This window comes from Labeo rohita, chromosome 16 (genome assembly GCF_022985175.1).
Source record: "Labeo rohita strain BAU-BD-2019 chromosome 16, IGBB_LRoh.1.0, whole genome shotgun sequence".
Lineage (NCBI taxonomy): Eukaryota > Metazoa > Chordata > Actinopteri > Cypriniformes > Cyprinidae > Labeo > Labeo rohita.
This window is the reverse complement of record NC_066884.1, coordinates 7,014,619-7,036,186: the sequence shown is the minus strand read 5'-3', so window position 1 is coordinate 7,036,186 and position 21,568 is coordinate 7,014,619. Positions and strand designations below refer to the sequence as shown.

The 21,568-nt window shown below is 35.7% G+C and overlaps 1 protein-coding gene across 3 annotated transcripts in view; it reads right to left on the bottom strand.

Moving 5' to 3' along the window:
• Positions 1-21,568, bottom strand: part of zfpm2a (zinc finger protein, FOG family member 2a) — a 197,431-nt gene that overhangs the window by 46,334 nt on the left and 129,529 nt on the right. The gene's annotated exons all lie outside the window — the stretch shown is intronic.

Sequence of the window (21,568 nt, the reverse complement as noted above, 5' to 3'; positions counted from 1 at the left end):
AGATAATGATATGCCAATTTATCATTTTAATGATATTTTTGTGTTAATCGTGAGACTTTGACCTTATTGGAAGCTCTACAGCAGACAGCATGTCTTGATTTTGCTGAGTTAGATGTGTTCCTGGGTCAACATATTTTGTTGACCCTGGAACAACATTTTAATCCAAAAATTTAATCTTGACCACATCCCTACATCTAAACCTAACCTTACCCATGAGTAATCTCTAAAATCAGAGGAAATGATAGATGAATGACACTGATGTACAAGCACCAAACACTGATTGTAAGCCTAAACTTCACAAAAACTATAAACTGTTTTTTCAAATCTGATTGGTTAATCACAATGTTGTTCCAGGGTCAACAAAGATGCTGATCCAGGAACATGTTGTACTTGGTAAAACCAGGTTCTGCACAGGAGACACGTGTGAGATTTTTGAGTTTTTTTTTCTTAGGAGAACATCTGAGAAGCAGAATAATCAATCAAATGTCTTAATTTGATCTCATTGTAGTTCAGGAAAAACAACTGAAGCATCAAAAAAAGATCTAATGTGGGATTTTTCAAGATATTCAAATGCAGATTAATCATTTAAAAAACACTGTTGACCTCATTATAAACTCTAGAGGAGATGCATGTCATATTACTAAAATCCTGTTCTCAGAAGAAACATTTAGGCTTTGAAGACATCTTCATTCAATCTCATCACTACTTAGGAAAAACTCTTTAGATATTAAAAATATCTCACATGGGATTTTTCTGTCCTATACAAGATAATCAAATTCCAATTGATCATTTTAATCACTTTGTGTTGATTGTGAGACTTTGACCTTCTTAGAAACTCTACAGGAAACACATGTGAGATTACTGAGGTATTTTTTTCCCCAGGAGAAACATCTGAGAAGCAGAATACTCAATCAAAAGTTTCAATTTGATCTCATCGCAGTGGAGAAGCAACGACTGGGAAATCAAAAAGATCTAGTGTGGGATTTTTCAAGATACTTTAGTGTAAATTCATTATTTAAATGACACTGTTGACCTTATTATAAAGTAGAGGAGATGCATGTCAGATTACTAAAATCCTGTTATCAGGAGAAACACCTAGGTTTTGAGACTCTGACCTTATTAGAAGCTCTACAGGAGACATGAGATTTTTGAGGGTTTTTTCTTAGAGAAACATCTGAAAAGCAGAATATTCAGAAGTTTCAATTTGATCTCACTGCAGTGGAGAAGTAACAACTGATCTAATGTGGGATTTTTCAAGATACTTAAATGCAAATGCATTATTTAAATAACACTGTTGACCTTATTATATACTCTAGAGTTGATGTATGTCAGATTACTAAAATCCTATTCTCCTGAGAAACATCTAGCTTTTGAAGAAGTCTTCATTCAATCTCATCACTACTAAGAGGAAAAACTCTTTAGATATTAAAAATATCTCACATGGGATTTTTCTGTCCTACAAGATAATGCCAATGTATAATTTCAATGACATTTTTGTGATGATAGTGAGACTTTGATCTCCTTGGAAACTCTGCAGATGTGAGATTATTTGAGAAACTATTGAAGCATCAAAAAAGATCTAATGTGGGATTTTTCAAGATACTCAAACGCCAGTTCATTATATGTGAGATCACTGTTGTCTCTTTCTCAGAAGGGAGAAACATCTGACTTTTATAGACATCTCCTTCTGCTTTCCATTTAACTGCATCACTGTCTAAAACAATTTAGATATTAAAAAGATTTCATGTGGGATTTATCTTTCCTACAAGATAGTTAAATCCCAATTGAACATTTCAGTGGCATTTTTGTGTTAACTGTGAGACTTTTGACCTTATCAGAAGCTCTGCTATTTCTCAGGAGAAACATCTGGATTTTGAAGAAATCTCCATCTGCTCTCCATTAAATCTTATCACTGTCTAGGACAAATAATCTTATTTGGGATTTGTTTGTTACTAAAAGATCATTTCTGATAGTCTAATCCAGAGAAAGACAAGGAGATGTTACATAATCAAACAGCAGCGTATCATTCAATGTTTCTTGTGAAACTCTGGAAGAAACGTGATAGTCTATTTCTCAGGAAAAAAATCTGAGAAGATTAAGACTCAGACTTCTAAAGAAGTCTCCACTCACTCAACATTTAATCTCTTCACTGTCTAGGAGAAACAACTGAGATATTAAAGAGATCTCCTTTGTGATTTTTCTTTCCTATGGGTGCATTGAAGTCTTGGCAGCAAGTTTGACTCTCCGAGTGCTTTTATGAAACATCTGAAGCTCTAGATTTGAGTTATCTTTCATAATTAGGAGGAAGTGCAGCTAAACGGCATCCTGCGTTAGATAATTGTGGTCCATCCTTCCTAATTTTGCGAAAGCGGGAATGGAAAAAAAATCAGTATTTGTCTGGTTATTAATTCAGCTCACAAATCCTTGATTATTTTCCAATCCTTTCCTCTGATAGGAGCCATCTCTGTTTGCCTGCCTCTCTCTTTCTCTCTCTCCTCTTTCGACCGGCCGGCCTGCCTTCTCAATCGCCTGTTTTGTTTCCGCCTTTAATGAACAGTTGGATTCTTTTATTTCTCTACAAGTGCTGGATTTGTCTTATCAACCTCGTTCCCTTTGAGGGTTGCCAATTGGTTTTATCCACGGATGTATCATTTCCTAGGCTTCCTCTTTTTTTCCCCGCACAAAGAGAAAGAACCACTTCGTCAACAACCCTCTACGGAGAGACAGATTAAGAACCTCAACATCACCTAGCTTCCAGCGCCGCTCCCAACTGGTTTGTGTAAAACTCAATTAAACTGGTCCCTGCTGAATTCCACATTACAGTACATTAAACAGAAATTTTTGAAGCGTGATGACAAAGCCCCGGTACAGGAGCGTTTCCTGCCTCCGCCTTTGGGGTTTTGGCCTCTCCTCTGCACCGAAGGAGCTCAAAGACAAAGTAGGAAAACAAACTTTGCGCTTTATTTATCTGTGAAGTGGTAAAGGCGGCCAATGGCCTTGATTTTGCGATGTGTAAACAGCTTTAAATGGCTAATGTTCGCTAATAGGAGTAGTGCGAGTCCTCTGACGATTAGAAGCAAATAATATCAAACGCTACGACACATGGGAAATGCTTGATGTACTTTAATCAGGAGGGAGAGAACAACGATACCAGCAATACTAGGCTATTAAATGAACCAGTGTTTAATAGTCCGACTACTTTAAAATGAAGTTTTCTAATAGATAGATAGATAGATAGATAGGGGTTGTTGATGTAACATGGCATTTTCACTGTCCAACAAGATAAAAATGAATATCATTAATATTGTCGTTATTTAAAATTCTGTAAATCATTAAACATTCCTTTGTCCTACATGGAACTGTTGTTATAAAAGCTGCAGTGTTATTTTATTTATTTATTTTTTTTAATTTTTGAGCCAAATGTCAAAATTGTCCTGTGGTGTGACTATCCCAAGCATGGTTAAATAAATCACAACTTTTATAAATTAAAAAGAAAAGCATAAAAATGTTAATAAATACCTCAGGCATAACTGTACAAGTGTCTGTTTTAGTAAACGGGACACCATAGGACAAAGATGTCACACCAGAGGACAACGTCTCTTTAAAAAGCACTTTAAATAATTAAATAATATTTAAATAGGATTTGTTTAACTTCTTATTCCTTATTCTTTTTTGATCATTTTCAGTGTTCTTAAATGCAATATTACATTAATTAAACTATTTTCAGATGTTTTTGCAGAAAACTTGTACTGTTATAAAGTGTCATGAAAATAAGTATAAAATGTGATACTGATTGACTACAAGACTGAATTTTGCTGATGAAAATTTTTGTTTACAAAAAACTGTTTCTATTGTATCAAAAGTAAACTTTATTTCTCATGTTAAATATAAAATAATAACTAAATAGAAATACTTTAATAACTACCATTTTTGTCCTTTAGTGTGACATAATGTCATATGGTGTGACACATAAATGAACCACAGATTTGTTTTTATCTCAAAGTATCTTAAAAAACAGTTGTGTATTGCAATAGGGGAGACAGGAATATCTCTCCTCTTAAAATGGTTTAATTTTCAGCAGTTTTGAACAGATGACAACAAAGTTTGTCTTGAAATTGTCCAACAAGTCATGTGGAAAAAAATATGTTAATTATAATTTTATATTAAATAAATAACTCTATATAAAAATAAGTGTCTAACATTGAAGATAAATCTCTCTCATGCTATTTATAACTTATTAAAAGTTTTTTTTCTTAATATTTGCTATGTCACACCATAGGACAAATGTATGGTACAGTTCAGTAAATATGTAAAAAAAAAAAAAAAGAACTGGAAAGAATTGACAGAGACAGATAGATAGACAGACAGACAGAAAATGCAGCTTTCAAACTGATGACAAATCAGTACGTTGAAATGAATGACTGTGGTGCAAGAAATGTCTTAAAAATGATTAATTGACAGTTGATTATATAACACCTGCTTGTCTAATTTCCATCTGTCTTTCTTTCTAATTATCATAAGGTATATTTTAGTTTAGAAAAACACCAAATGAGATCTCACTTGTTTTCACTAGACTTTTTAGATAAGTTTCCTCAACAAAGCCTCAAATTACGCTTACATTTGCCAAGATCTTAAAGTGTGTATTCAAAAGACCCAAAAATCCCAATCCTCATTATCTTAATCGTGTCTTTGTGAAAACAGCAGTATTCTCAGATAAGTCTCCTCTCAAAAATGTCTCAAACCGTATTCAGATCTGACACAAAAGTCAGAGAAAAACTACAATCATACCTTAACTGCTCCTGCAACGAGACCAAATGGAGATGTTTGCTTTAACGGCTTCTCAGATTGTCTCCAGAGAAAACACCCAAGGTAATTTTGGGATTTTGAGAAAGATCTGAGTAATAAAACTTTCTCAGGGGTGCCAAGTAAATTAATGAGACCTATTCAGACCTTTAGTTTGGACAAGAACGTCTCATTCTTATCAGGTTGCGAATGTGTGTGTGTGTTCTTTCCTCCCATCTGCCCTGGAATTCTGAAGCTGCTCTGAACCCTCTGTACTGCACCAGTAGGTGTTTTATGACACTGTCCATAATATCAGAAACACACATACAGACTCGTGTGCCCACGCTGTGAGCGGGTCGGGTGTTCTCCCCCGTTTGGGCTCTGGCCAAACGCTACTCCTTCATGTCTGCTGCGGTTCCTCTCTTGTGCGATCCAGTATGGGTCAGCGGCTTCAGATGTGCCCTCCCAAATACTGCCTGGGTGAAGGTCAGACTGCAGCCCACAACACACACACATGCAACAGATCCACTGAACCACAGCGTCTTTACTGTTTACAGCAGGTTTACTGTTCATGTTTTAGAACGGTTCACCCAAAAATGAAAATTTTGGCATAATTTACTGATTGAATGAATGAATAAATGGTCATTTCAATAGGAGGGGACTATTTTTCCTCACCACTGATATGACTGGAGACTAGGGGTAAGCGGTAAAAAGTGATTCAAGATGCGGACAAAGCGATGGGTGGGGGAGGAGGGTTGCAATGGGTTCAGGGGAAAGTTTGAAGGGGTCTGGAGAGGAAAAAGAGATGTGATGTAATTATCCGTCGCTGGCACCGAGGCACAACTCAACTCAGAAGGGATTCGGAGCAGAAAATCGCTAAAATCTGTTTACCAGCGAGCAGAATTCACTTCCTTCACGAGCATTTTGTGAGGATTCTGCCTATCTGAATAATTCATGCAGAAGAGCCATCGGCGAACCGGAGACTTCACAGGTAGAGCAATTCACAGGATAATCTGAGAGACTTCAGCTCAGAACCAGTCCAGCAGTAAAGCACCCAGAGCGCACACGTCAAACACTCAATTCAATTATTTCCTAGAAAACACTTATTCACAGAATGCATTTACAGGACCTTTAGTCAAGATAGTTAAAGCGGTGAAAATCTCCTCTAGCTCCCAGTTAAAGGTGCATAATAATTTTTTTTTTTTTTTTTTTTTGCTAATTAAAAAAGTTTTACGCAGAAATTGAGAAAAATATGTTTGAAATTCTATGCACCAGCAATCCAAAAAAAAGAAAGAAAGAAAAAAAAAAAAAAGACCCTCAAAATGTTAAAAACGGTCAAAACTCATTTTTTAATGTTAACATTTTTATTTAAATTGTTAACTCTTTTTTTTAAATTATTATTTTATTAAGCAACCATGCATTATTACAGTAAAGACATTTGTAATGTTACAACATATTTCAAAATTCAAACAAATGCTGTTAATTTGCACTTTCTATTCGAAAAAAAAAAAAATGCATCATTGTTTTCCATGTGAAGCTGCACTACTGCATTTAACATTGATAATAAAAAGAATTGTTTCTTGACCAGCAAATCAGCATATGTGACTCTGGATCACAAAACCAGTCACACGAGTAAATTTTTTGAAATTCTTGAAAATCTGAGGGTGCAAAAAAATCAAAATATTGAAGTTGTCCAAGTGAAGTGGTTAGCAATGCATATTACTAAACAAAAATAAATGTTGATATATTTACAGTAGATGTACAAAATATCTTCATGAAACATGATCTTTACTTAATATCTTAATGATTGTTGGCATAAAAGAAAAATGTATAATTTTGACCCATACAATGTATTTTTGGCTATTGCTACAAATATACCCGTGCTACTTAAGACTTAAGGTTTTGTGGTCCAGGGTCACATATTAGAATGATTTCTGAAGTTAAATAAAAATGTATGATTTGAATTGCACTTTTTTGTTTTATTTCTTCTGTGCAATTATATTTGAATGTCGTTTTTTATCGACATACTCAGAAAGCATGACATGTTCCCAGTACAACCAGTTTTTCTAATTTGGTCCAGCAAGCATTGTTATTGTTGTGATTTTTTTCTTTCTGATGACAACCGCAACCTCTTACACGCTCTAGCTGTATGAAACACACACAACCTCAGCATTTAATTATCCTGCAATGAATGTACTTGCACACAGAACATCCTCTTGAAAAAGCCAACGCATCGTTGTTCAGTGCTGAGACGATGATCAATGTTTCCCTCTGCCACCCACTGAAAAAAACCACAGAGGCTCAGTTGCCTAATTCTTGACATGAAATATTACCCGCACCACTCCAGAGAGCCTCGCCGTTTGGATGGCGGGACAGATAGCATCCATCCTTTTGCTATAAGAAACAAACAAACAAACAAAAAGCTCTTCGACCTTTCACCCAACACGGGACGTACAACTGATAAGTAAGCGCCAATTTCTTTTCTCTTCTCCGCATTTTTTTTTGCCTTTGGCCCAAGTTTCACCTTGCTGAGCCCATGCCCTTTATTAAAGGTAGTAATGGCTGCCGAGTCGCCTGCGGCTTTCTCAGATTTGTCAGTCATGAAAGGGGGAGAAAGAAAGATAAATCTTATTTCGCCAGCTAAGGGCTTCTATCTCGGCGACAGGATGAGAAGCCAGGCCCAAAAACACTCGCCGTGTGCGTTAGGCGGCTCCGGCTTTAAGCCTTGTCCTCTCTGATCAAACCAGGATTTATGGAAGCATCATAACTTCCGACAACATCCAGGAGCTTATTAATTTTATATGTTTCTGTCCATTCCCTGATATTCCCAGCCTTGACAGTCACTCAAGATAAGCCAAAAGCCTCTGACAGGATAGAGTGTATATATATTTTTCTCTTTTCTCCTGCTGAATAGGTTGCAGCTGAAACCTTGAGAGGCATCGGCGTGAGTTGATTTGTCGACAGTCTTTTTTTTTGTCTTCTCCCTCTCGCTGCCATTCCTAACGGTCTTTAAATCAACCCCAAACCTGGCTCGAGTGAAAAGCAGGCAACCTCGCGGCGACCGGAACCCAGAAATCACCCTCACTTATATACGCACAAAGAGAGCGGTTAAAAACAAGCCGCCTTGAGTGTAAAGACACCACAGATGTAAAAGTGTGAATTGTGTAATTTCTACACCACAAGTGGCATTAAATGGAATTGGAAAAATGATGACAGCAAAATTCATACTTATTCATTAAAAAGAAACAAAGACAAATACAGAAATATTTCATGTTGATTTAGCAATATAATAATTCTAATTAAAGGTTTAAAAAACAATAAAGAAATTTTCTGAAATAAAATGATTTTATTAAGAAATATCACACAAATTGACCGTGATGAATTTTGTATGATGAATGTACATACTTAAAACACTAATTCCAGTGATGTTTCTAACGTTAAAGGTTTGAAATTAGGTTTCTAACAATAAATATAACATTATGTATAAAATTAATTTGTGATTGTAAAATATCATATGAAAAGTAAATATTATATATTATTTAAAATGTTTATATAAAACATTTTATAATAAATGTATAATACATTTAAAAACAACACACACACATTTTCTATCCTTAGAAATCTTCACTCTGTCCTAAAATACATAGAAATTTCATAAAAAATCATTGAGTTTTAAACAAACTCACCTCCACCTCTCAAAAAAGAATTTTATTTAAAGGTACACTATGTAGCTTTTTTTAAATTTACTAAATTTATACAATGAGTAAGCACATCATGAATCCACCTTCCAAAATGTGTTTATTTCTTATCCTGAATCACTACAGTACGCCTATAATAAGTGTTTATATTCCGATTAGTTTAGACCTGTCGGGGAGACAACGGCTGCAAAGTAGCCCAGTATCTGCAAGACTCGTTAAAGCCATAAACACACAGAACTGACTACATTGTTCCTTTGCTAGAGCATGCAGTTTTGTTTGTTAACCACTAGAGCACCAAAAGTTACATAGTGTGCCATTAATTTACATGCTGGGTCATGCAAGTTCATTGTGCGGCTTTTGTTCAGATCCTGTTTCATTGCTTTTCACATCATGACAGCATAAGTTCATTAGCCATAAAGTTTCATGTGCCTCTATAAATGGTAATGACCTCTGCCATGTAAGGGTGATGACAACATTAGGCTCTCTTTATGACAATACCCACAGAGACTGGACAGATGGCGCTACCATCACCTCTCTCTCTCTCTCTCTCTCTCTCTCTCTCGCTCTCTCTCTCTCTCAGTGCAAGGCTCAGGAATATAGCAGAAGGGGTTGTTAACCAGAGTAAGCGGTAGTTATGGAGTGGTCAGGAGGTATGTTTATGGTCAGAAGGATGAATGTGAAAAGGACAGGCAAATATACTGACATAACATCTTCCACAATAATTTCAACTGTTACTTGGGTTGGGTAATTTATTGCAACATTCATGCATTTATCAGCAAAACAATGCATCTGATTTGGATATTAATCATTGTTTTGAGTCAGATCTTTTTTTTTTATTGAATCAACTGACTCACTAAACCAGCCTGAATGATTCATTCATAAGTCATGTGATGTGTTTTCAGCAAAAGCACAGTTAAAGTACGTTCTATTAACTCTTTTTCTGCCAAACACAGAATCTTTCGGGTTTTCGCGTTTTCATTGTTATACACGCAGGGTGTATAACTATGCACTATTGCGCATCTCCTGAATGAGTCCAGAATGTGCCAATCAAAAACACACACAAGGAAGATGCAGAAACAAGCAATCTCATATGTATGCAGATGCATATATATGTAGTAGTATATATAAGTACGTTTATAAGTACGTATAAAGCACATATTTGGCATGACCATTTTCTACATCTTTAATCCTACCCAACACCTAAACTTAACAACTACCATACTATTAACAAGCAGCAAATTAGGGGTTTATTGAGGCAAAAATTGTGGTTAATGGTTTGTTAATAGTGAGAACTGGACCTTAAAATAAAGTGTGACCCCTATGATAATATTGGTGAATGTAAAAAAAAAAATATATATATATATATATATATACTATTATCTATTTTAGTTAGTGACAATGGCTTAAATAAAGTTAAAAATAATTAGTTGATTTTATTTACTTTATCTATATGAAAATATGACACATTTTAAGGTATTTTAGACCAACTGCATAAATATCTAGAAGCAAACATCAAAATATTTAATATCATGAAACAATATTTCAACTACATCACCCAGTCAACATTTATCCCAAACAATTCAAAATCACTTTTGCGTATCTTTGATGATATTATGTGTAAGGTAACACTTTAGTTTAGGGAACACACTGACTATTAATTAAGAGTTTTTCCTCAATAAACTCCTAATTTGCTGCTTATTAATAGTAAGTTAGTTGTTACATTTACTGTAGGTATTGGGTCAGGCTCGGGGGTCTAGAATGTGGTCATGCAGAATAAGGCATTAATGTGTGCTTTATAAGTACTAAACAGCCATGTATTTGTATTATGCATGCTAAAAAACTTAACTTGGGATGACTTGAACAGTAAAACAGATATGTGATATTAGTCATTTTATAAACCTTAATGGTACTGACAGTGAACCATGGTGACCATGAATGTCATCACCATGTTCTTTTATTGATGGTATTTTTTTTTTTTTTTTGGTTGAGGGTTGTAGGGTTTGGGAATGACTTTAGGGTGAGTGAATGGTAGCAGAGTTTAATTTTTTGGGTGAACTATCCCTTTAATGTCAGAGCAAGTGATTATGGCACATAAGGGAACTGTGTACAATAAACTGTATACAGTAAATGTTTGTATGTAACGTGCATGTGGCATTAGCGACCTCTCGGAGGAGGTACAGATGCGGGTTGACAGTAATTTTATGCTGCATAAAGAGTCTAGCCCTGCGGCCGAGGAGACAACATGACTGGACCGCCATCCATCCTCACTCAGTGGGCGGCTGGTGACCTGCCTGATGGTTTCAGATCCATTTACTCTCTCTCACACTTCTTCTCCCAAACCTGTAAACCAGATGACTTTAACCGAGATGTTTTGCCATTTGTCCTCAAATCAAATTTCTTTCTTCACATCTAAACCAACACACTAGATATTTGACTATGAAATCTACCAGATTTCATCCATTCAAGTCCGCCCTATAATTTTTACTGGTTAAATATCCGATTTCACTTGGAAACTGGATGTCAGATTAGGTCGTCAATGGTGTTTCATATTACTATAATTGTTACTCTAAGACCAAATGTTTCTTTCTTCAAGAATAAAACCTTAAAAATGAGTTAATGGTCAATTTGTGCTATTGGTTTCTGAGACTTCAGAGGGTTCAAGAGCTTATAAGGCAAAAAGAATATATAGGCTCTTTCAGGAGAGTAATATTCCATTCAATTATTCTATAGTTAAACACTCACAGATATGTCAACGACTCTTTTTCAAGTGCTCCTTGTTGATTATGCTGTAAGAACGTATGATGATATTCATAATCACATTAGCTTTCGCTTCTTAATCGTTTGGTGATAAGTGCTCCATTCTGCCCGTGTTTAAAGAGACTCGAGCCCAAACTTAAAATCAACACACAGGAAAGCCTCTAAATCCACTTATGCTGATGTCCAAAGGCGCAAGAGATAGATAATCACAATAATGTGCTTAAACATGGTGAAAAATGTCTGCAGATGGGAAAAATAGCCGCGGCGTGGGTGGATTTTACCGATTTAGAAATGGGAAATGAGCATCACGGTACATATAGATCGAGTGTGAAGAATCACAGTGCACAAAACAAGAATTGTCACCCCACTGTACACAAATAAGAAATAAACATGAAAATATAGCCGCTCTTCCTACTGTAGACATCTATTTTACTGAGCTTTGTGGCCCCGTCGTCTCACACTGAATATCAAGGAAATATGTGTCCTGAGAAATCACACCTGTCTCTGTGACAGCCGCAGGCTCTGGAAACAGCACAACAAGAGCCAGGGGAGCGGCCCGTGCTTTTTTTGTAGCCAATCAGAAATCTAGCAAATCAGAGACTGTTCTCGACCTGTCAATCATTTTAGAGGGAGGGTGTGTGGCTGAATGGATGGGTGTCACATTTTGTCCCAATCAAAATAAAAATACTACTACATATAAATGTATGTAATGATGTAATGATGTAGTAATGAGATAAATAAAATAATGTCGAAATTTAAAAAAAAAAAAAAAAAAAAAGCAGTTGAAGTCAACAGTTTATATCCACCTTGCAGAATCTAAAAAATGTTAATTTTTTTACCAAAATAAGAGGGATCATACAAAATGCATGCTATTTTTTATTTAGTACTGACCTGAATAAGATATTTCACATTAAAGACATTTACATATAGTCCACAAGAGAAAATAATAGTTGAATTTATAAAAATTACCCCGTTCAAAAGTTTACACACACTTGATTCTTCATACTTTGTTGTTACCTGAATGATCCACAGCTGTTTTTTTTGTTTGTTTGTTTGTTTTGTTTAGTGATAGTTGTTTAAGTTTGTCCTGAACAGTTAAACTGCCTTCAGGTCCCACAAATTCTTTGTTTCTTTAGCATTTTTGTGTATTTGCACCCCTTCCAACAATGACTGTATGAGTTTGAGATCCATCTTTTGAAACTGAGGGACTCATATGCAACTATTACAGAAGGTTCTATTACATTAAGAGCCAGGGGTGTAAACTTTTGAACAGAATGAAGATGTGTACATTTTTCTTATTTTGCCTAAATATAATATTTTTTTTCATTTAATACTGCCCTTCAGAAGCTACAGAAGACAAAATAAGTTTAATTTACTCTGATCTTCAAATTCAAACAGTTTTCACCCCCTTGTTTTCTTCATATATATGATAATGAGCCCTAATATGTTTATTTCTATTTTATTAAATATTATATTTATTTTATATGATACTTATTCATATTTATTTATTATGTAATTATTTAACATTTTTATTTTATATTATTTACTTTTATTTTTGGGGTGAAATACGACCAGGACATGCTAACAGAAAGTCTATATTATTTCAGTAGCCTCCATAAAGAGCTCCGCATAACAGATGCGTTGCCATAATCTGCTGATGTATTGTGGGATACAGGAAGTGGAGTGTTTACTGTCTCTGTTCTGAAGGCTCAGCTCCAGACGGTGTGTTAAAGCTCAGCTCTCACGTTGACACTGAGATCTGTCTGCCCTCTGGAAATCGATGCACAGGCATTTCTCAACATCGATTATACAATTATGCAGGTTAAATCATCAAGCCCACACACACTCTTACAAGAGAGGAGGTGTGCGCGCACTCTTGAAACACACACACACTCACTCCAGGTGCAGGTACTTCATGAGCTGATTAGAAATGCCACGGGGGAGTTGAACATCACTCTTAGCAGCTCCAGAGCTACACAATTGAATCATAATTAATAGTAGCAGCAGGAGGTTGTGATCCACACACACTCACACACACAGCGCTACTAAAGCTGTACATACTGACAAATTATGCAGAGTGAAACACAGCAGTGTCACTAAAGCCTTCTGCTTAAAGAATCAGTAATACGTATTTGAACATACACCATGGTATTATGGTAATGTCGTCCCCCCCCAATTACCATCATATTACCATATTTTCTGAACATGCACAATGGTAATGTCATACTGTTTTTGAACAGCCATGTCTACCATAGTATTACCATGTTTTTTTTGTTTGTTTTTTTTTTTTTTTGTAATATGCCTCCACCATGCTAATAGCATATTTTTGAACAGGCACCATAGTCATACCACATTTCATTTTTGATTACCATAGTATTATGTTTTTTGAATATGTACCATAATAATGCCATATTTAATTTAAAAAATGCACCATGGTAATACTCTGTTACTTAAACATTTACCATAGCAATCATGTTTTTTGACGTTTACCATCCTTACAAAAAAATGACAACATTGATGATAATACTATAGTACTCTAAAATACACCATGGTACTGGAAGACTTGCACCATGGCATTTACCATGCTTTTTTTCCCCCATGGTTGTATGATGTTTTTTGGATGTCTACCATAGTATTACCATGTTTTTTTTGTTTTTTTTTTTAATATGCTTCCACCATGCTAATAGCATATTTACACCACATTTCAATTTTAATTACCACAGTATTATATATTATATTATATATATATATCATATTTTTTGGATGTTTACTATCCTTACAAAAAAATCATGGCATCAGTGGTAATACTATGGTACTCTGAAACACATCTAGCATTTCAGATAAAAGTTCAGATAGTTTCTCAGTACCATGTACCACAGTATTTACAGCACACAGCATTTCTGAGAATACCATGATACATTTTTGTAAGTGATGGTTTGGTAAATATGATTATATTTGACTGCTGCATGATTATGGTAAACAGTCAGTACAATTTTATACATCAAAAACCTATGATACCACCATCACTGTGCTATAGTCAACAGCAGCTACAAGAACTGAGGTATTTTAACTTCTCTTTAAAATGTTAAAGTTAATCAAATATAATGTGGAAATGTTCAACAAGATTCCTTCTGTTAGCCTCTGGTCTCAGTACAATGATACTGTCTTGTATTAGTACACTTTATGTCAAACAAGTATGTGTGTTTATATGTGTGTGTGCTCTCAACTTAAAATTATGCAACTCGCTCGTCTCTCTCTCTCTCTGACCGTCTGTTCTTGCAGCCCAGCTCACTGCAATCAATTATTGTTACGGTAGAATCATTAATAATTTCCTAATGAAAATGATTCTGTTGATCTCTGTTGTATTTTAATTAAACATAATTACGCTGGCGCTCAGAGCTGTGGTGGGGACCCCTTCAGGGTACAACCCAGTTTTAACACCCTGATAATGAAATTTTACATTGTGTGCAGTTGTTTGGTTATTATGCGTCGCAGTATTTTCCGCTGTTCAAAGATAAGAGATAATAACCCTGGCACCTCCGTGTGCTTTGCCTCCGTGCCTTTCAAAGGGGAAGATGAAATGAAAACAATTTAATGGCCTTAACAGTTTAAAACACGACAGCGTTTGTCTTTTGTGTCGTTCCAAACTCAGCTGGCATGTGTCCGTCTTCGAGCGCTTTATTGTCAGCGTGAAACCCCTCACCCAGCACTGCGCTTACACAAAGACATGCACACAAATGGAGATAAATATACGTTTGAAGGTTCGGTTTGTACAGTGATGAAACAGTTCGGTGCCTATTAGGGATGGGAATGGAGGATAGGTTTGTATTCAGAACCACTTCCAAAAAAATATGGCAAGCAAAACATTTGCATGACATTTGGTTTTGGTAGTGCTTCTTAGCGTTTTCTGCACTGATATTGAATCTACAGCACCGCTGCAAAATAAATCATACTTAACTGAGCTTCAACCGAAGTAAAAATGGCTGCCAATAATTAACAAGAAAAGGTCTTATTATATGCAATGACAAACACACAGCATGTCTGATATAGGCTTAAATGGTTGAAAAATGACTCTCATGAGTTGGTCTTTTTTAATGAGCCAGTCACAAATTAGTTCCAAACTAAGTTTAATGACTTTTGTTTAGTATTTTTGTTTAAGCCAAGACACAATAGGTGAATAGGGTAAAAAATTTCCATAGTTTCCATAGTTGAGTGATTATATTTCAAATTTTCTTAAATGTTTAAATATGCAAATTGGGCATTATCTAATTAAATACACTCTAAAAAAAATGCTGGGTTCAGCCCGTTGGGTCATTTTGTTGGGTTATTTTTAATATTTTTTTACCCAGGTGCTGGGTAGTTTTTCTGTAACTAAACTGCTGGGCCATTTTTAATCACTGGGTTATTTTTTTTTTACCCAACCGCTGGGTTAAGCCTGTCTCTGATGAAACAACCCAGCTGCTGCGTTACAGTCAGAGTGTGGGCTTTTTAAATCCTCTGAAAAAGTGGTTCTCAGTACCGCAGATTTGGTGCACTTCTTCAGTGAAATAAAGATTTGTATACATTTTATTATAATTATAAAGTCTTTACTGTGCTGTAAATTGTTTCATTTTACGCAACGCAACATAAGGATGAGATGTCAGTTAGCTGCATCATCAGCGGTTGTTTAGCAGGATGAAAACATCTTTTGCCTTGCATAAAATAAACAGATTTTATTCATAATTGTACTGAGTTTAATTTAGTTTGATATTAAAATATGTTCTCTAATGTCAGTACTGTTTGTTTATGAGTAGGTTTTGGAGTCAGTCACGGCATCTTTTAGCTGCGAGTGAAACGTGAGGCTGGGGTCTGAAGTTCACAGTTACCCCAACGAACAGCAGCCCTTCACCGGCTCAGATTTCTGTGACACACCGGCATGAGAATTAGCGCTATTTCTGTAAAAAACGATTACAGACAATGGTTGAATACGCTAAAATTAAAGTGCTACTTTCAAATGTTACATTTTTTTGTCTAAAATACTTGTTAAATGAGTTTAAATGTATGTAATATTGTAAACTATGCTGTATTCACCCAAATAAAGTCAGTTTGTCTTGTATTTTGTCCATGTGTTCTTGCTTAATAATGAATGGTCATCTAATTGATTATTATTGATTATTGCTGTTGGCTCCAGTAATTCTGTGTGTGTTTTTTTTATAAGTTCCAGTCCATTTACTAAATATTTAAACCAGCAATATAATTTTTCAACAATAGTTTCAGCATGTTTGGTAAAAACATTTAACCCAACCAGCTGGGTCAAAATAACCCAGCATGTGCTCTGTCCAGTATTTACCCGGCGCTGGGTTGCCAAATATCCCAAGTTGGGTTGTTTTTAACCCAGCATTTGTATAGACTTCCAGAATAGAAATCTAAACACTAGATACAGCCAGGTTCAAAATTCTTATTGCATTCTGTTGAAATATTGGAGAAAATGGCCTATGAAGATATGCATTCTATTTGGATGCTATGGAAACAAAATAGTCAAAAAAATGGGGAAAAAATGGTTATGCCTATAGTGACTTGCCCTAATATATAATAAGGGCTGGTTATTTGCAGAGGGTCCTTCTTCAGTTCACTAAAAGAATCAATGGAATCTTTAAAGAATCAATGGAATCATGGAACAACAGGAATTGTTAAAGTGATAGTTCACCCAAAAATGAAAATTCTGTCGTTAATTACTCACCCTCATGTCGTTCCAAACCTGTAAGACCTTTGTTCATCTTCGAAACACAAATTAAGCTATTTTCGATGAAATCCAAGAGCTTTCTGACCCTGCATAGACAGCAACACAACTGACATGTTCAAAGCCCAGAAAGGTAGCAAGGACATCCGTTAACATGTGACAGAATGACATAAAATTACAGTTTAACCACTGATGTCACATGGACTATTTTAACAATGTCCTTACTACCTCTCTGGGCCTTGAATGTGATACCACTGCTGTCTATGCAGGGTCAGAAAGATCTCGGATTTCATCAGAAATATCCTAATGTGTATTCTGAAGATGAACAAAGGTCTTATAGGTTTGGAATGACATGAGGGTAAGTAATTAATGACAGAATTTGAATTCTGAACGATCCCTTTAAGTGGAATCAGGATGTGAATCAGATTCACTCTGTTCTTTATGATTCCCATCCCTAGTGCCTATATACACAGATAGAAGATGAGAGACAGAAGATTACGAAAAGAAAAGGCAGGAGGTCAAGGTAGACGACGGAGGTCACGGTAACGCATCTAGGCTCTGACTCCGTCAACGCAACCGCACAATAGAGATGTGTGGAGGAGAATCAGATGGAGAGGAATTACAGAATATGAGCTGCACAAAGACACAGTGAATTAGTCCAGTCCTGCGGTCTATGAGCTTATGTAAAACGCTCTCGTTACACTGGTCAATTTCCACACGCACAATGGCCAAATTTCCCCCTCGACTCCTCTGACATGCTCTATCTGACTGTTCCTGCTTCTAAGAGGCTTAGAGCAAAAATTTAGGTGACCTTTAAATAATCAGACACACTAGAGCAGAATATCTGCTGTCCAAACGCACAAGAGCTCAACTGTCTGCTGCCCAAATTTCAAAAGAATAAATTCGATCTGGAGTGTCATTTAAGTGTCTGACAGACACATTAACATCTCAGAAAAACAACACAACTAGGTTACATAAATAATAAATTGGCTCTAAGACAAAATAAGTGTAAGATTTGTGACAATTCAAAGCTGCCTCAGTCAATTTAGTCACGAAGAGCCAGACTTTCAACTCTCACCGTATACCTGGCCAAGAACCGCCCACTTATGTAGGAAAAGAACATCTGACTGACATGTAAATCAACCAATCACAGTTCACTTTGTTATTGCATGCTGTTTAGACAATAGATAATTCCACAATAATACACTGAAGAAGAAAAACACAGCAGATATGTGTAAAGACCTCGTAATGTTTGAGCAAAAAGACATTGCACACAGGTCAATCTAAAGCATCTATATTCAGAAAAAAAGACGAGGCTAAAAAGATGGGAGATAATAAGACAAGTGTTTGTTTACAGGTTTGTTGTTCCTAGTTTCCCTGATTATTCTTGCTGCGCTATTTACAGTGAGTCCTCCACTGGTCGCTCAGAGCCGCCCGCAGGGAATCACACACACCCAACAGTCCTGAATATAACAGATTAAACTGTACAGGATTGTGGGATGCATTTATTACTGGAGCAAACACACAGTTCCCATCTTCACCATGTGTGTCTGTTCACAGAAAATGTTTTAGCGTGGTGAGGGTGATGTTGTGTACAGGGACTGGACTGTGAACGTTCAAGGCCTTGAGAGAACGCTGATGCAACTATTCGCAATAAAATGTCAATAAATGTTGTATCCTAAACAAGTATGTCAGCCAATAGGAAAAATGTGCATTATTTTCTTCCTCAGAGTCTCATTTTTTTTTTAAATGTACCTATTTATTTATTTTATCCCTCATTATTTAGGCAAGCACAAGCAAAAGTGCATATCATGAACAAATGTTATGGCAGAATATGATTAATTATAAATGCTGATATTAAAATTGTATTTTCTATAGTAAATAAATAAATAAAATCATCTTAAATGTTACTGAAGTTTCAGATTTACTAAACATTACATTTAACAGTGTTATTAAATTATTTGTATTTTAAATATTTTTTTAAATGTTAATTAAAATATTTAAATTTTAAGTTTGAGCATTATAAGATGGCAAAAGTAATATAAATGTAAAAAAAATAAAAGAAAATAAGCATGCATTTACATTTAAATATCCAATCAGACATCCAAAACCTAACTATCTATTTGATAAAATACAGTCCAGCAAATATGAATCGGTGACCTCGTAGTGGAGTCGTTCCCTCTCGCTAATAAATACAAAGGCAGAGAAGAAATTATAGAGACTTAACAAAACACTCCAGAAATCCTGTTATTAGCCTTTTTGTTTCCCATATTCAGTCTCCTGGCAAAAAGATTAAACGATTTTAAAAGAACTGCGTAATCTTCTTTAACAGCTTATCAAAACTTTAATGATTTGCTGATAAAGTGCACAAATGAAGGCGCTGGTAAAGAGGATCAGCCCCACAGTGCAGTGCAGTGATTAGAAGATGAGAGCTGGGAAAACGAAAAATCCCACGTCTGCCTCGTGTTCACTTTGAGGGGGAAGAAACTCTGTTTCAATGCAGAGAGAGTCATAATCACTCAAAAACATTTGGCTAAATGGGAGCTCTCGCACTGGAATCCTTGTACTTTGCTTATTTACTTGTTTATACATGCACCTCTATGCAATTTAGCCATCAAAGCATGCATTCATAAAAAACAACACTTCAAGTTGTCATGTCAGCATGCTTCTCATACAAAAACATATCACGGAAACTGTTCCTGCTAAAATACAATAGTGACTACTTGCTAAGCTAAAGACTGAAATTACTTCACTAACACCTTAGCTGATACCTATTACCTTGTTAAGAAGTGGTGGCTGAGAGACTGGGCAAGAACAAATCTGTTGACTCACATTGATGGACTCAAGCCAAAATAGTGACCACACACAATACTCCACCAACTACACAGCAACACTGTGACAATCACCCTACAACCAACAACCCAGCAAACCAAGCAGCAACGCTATGGCAAAAACCCTAAACAGCTTACAGAGTGACACATTTTCCTCAAAAAATCTGGTTGTTTCTACAGCAAATCTCTGTTAACATGCTACTAGCTAACACACAAAATTGTAATGACCATTTTTGGTAAACTGCAACCTACATTTTTACAAAACTCTAAAAACATACCTATACAGACAATTCACTGTGGTTTCCAGCTGAAATGACCACTAACGGCAATAAAACAACAACAACTTTTATTCCTGTTGACACAAATTATCATTACTGGTCAGATTATTGATTAAAGGCACAATTTGTAGGGTTTTTTTTGTTTATTAAAATACCCAAAAACCACTAGAACAGTGTTACAGTTGTGGTCAAAAGTTTACATCTGCAAAATGTTAATTATTTTTACAGGGATCATACAAAACACATGTTTTTGTTTATTTAGTACTGACCTGAATAAGATATTTCACATAAAAGGCGTTTACATATAGTCAACAAGAGAAAATAATAGTTGAATTGTTTGTCCTGAACAGTTCAACGGCCTGATGTTCTTCAGAAAAATCCTTAAGGTCCCACAAATTATTTGGTTTTCCAGCATTTTTGTGTATTTGAACCCTTCTCAACAATGACTGTATGATTTTGAGATGCATCTTTTAACACTGAAGACATGAGGGACTCATATGCAACTATTACAGAAGGTTCAAATGCTTACTGATTCTTCAGAAGGAAACATGATGCATTAAGAATTAATGATGCATTGGAATTAATTTTTTTAATTTGAAGATCAGGGTAAATTTAACTTATTTTGTCTTCTGGGAAACATGGGAAACATCTTCTGTAGCCTCTGAAGGACAGTACTAAATGAAACAAATACGATATTTAGGTAAAATAAGAAAAATGTACACATCTCCAATCTGTTCAAAAGTTTTCACCCCCTAGCTCTTAATGCATCGTTTATAAGCTATAAGCTATAAGCTATAAATAAGCGATTATAACTAGTCACCCATCCCTTGTCATTGCATCACCTGCCAATGACTTCATACATCCTCGATTTCCAGTTCTATTTTGTAGAAAACATAGAAACATCAAAGACACTTTAATGTGCTATGCATTTTATCAGACAGGTGGCAAACGCACAGAGCAGCATTCTAACAGAATTTTAACACACTAAAATTTATCTAGTATGAGAAAACAGCGCTGCTTTACCCCACATATGCATGACTATGCATCTTTAGCAATTGCTTCAGCGGCTTAGTTTCGCTTCTACGGCTTTCAGCCCCACCCTGCTTCATACTAGTGACATTAATGAATCTTTAATACATTAGCGCATTCATGAAAATAATTTCTGCCAGTCGGGATTGCATTGGCTATGGGAATGAAGAGGACAAATGCCATGATTCCACACCAAATCACAGCATCATCAAACTATGCCTTTGTTTCTTTCTTTGTTTTGAATATGTGACCTCAAAACAGATTTACCATAAGTGCATAGTCATTTGTAATACATTTTGATGTTTGCATCACAAAACCAGCTGCATATGCGTGGCTTTTCTGCCACAGTAAACTTGCTTGGTAGCTCACCCGGTACAGCGCTGCACTTGCGACGCGGAGCATCAGGTATGAATCTCGTGAAACACAAGTCATAACTAAAGAGCTCGAAGACCTGTAAAGGCAAGCTAATATTAA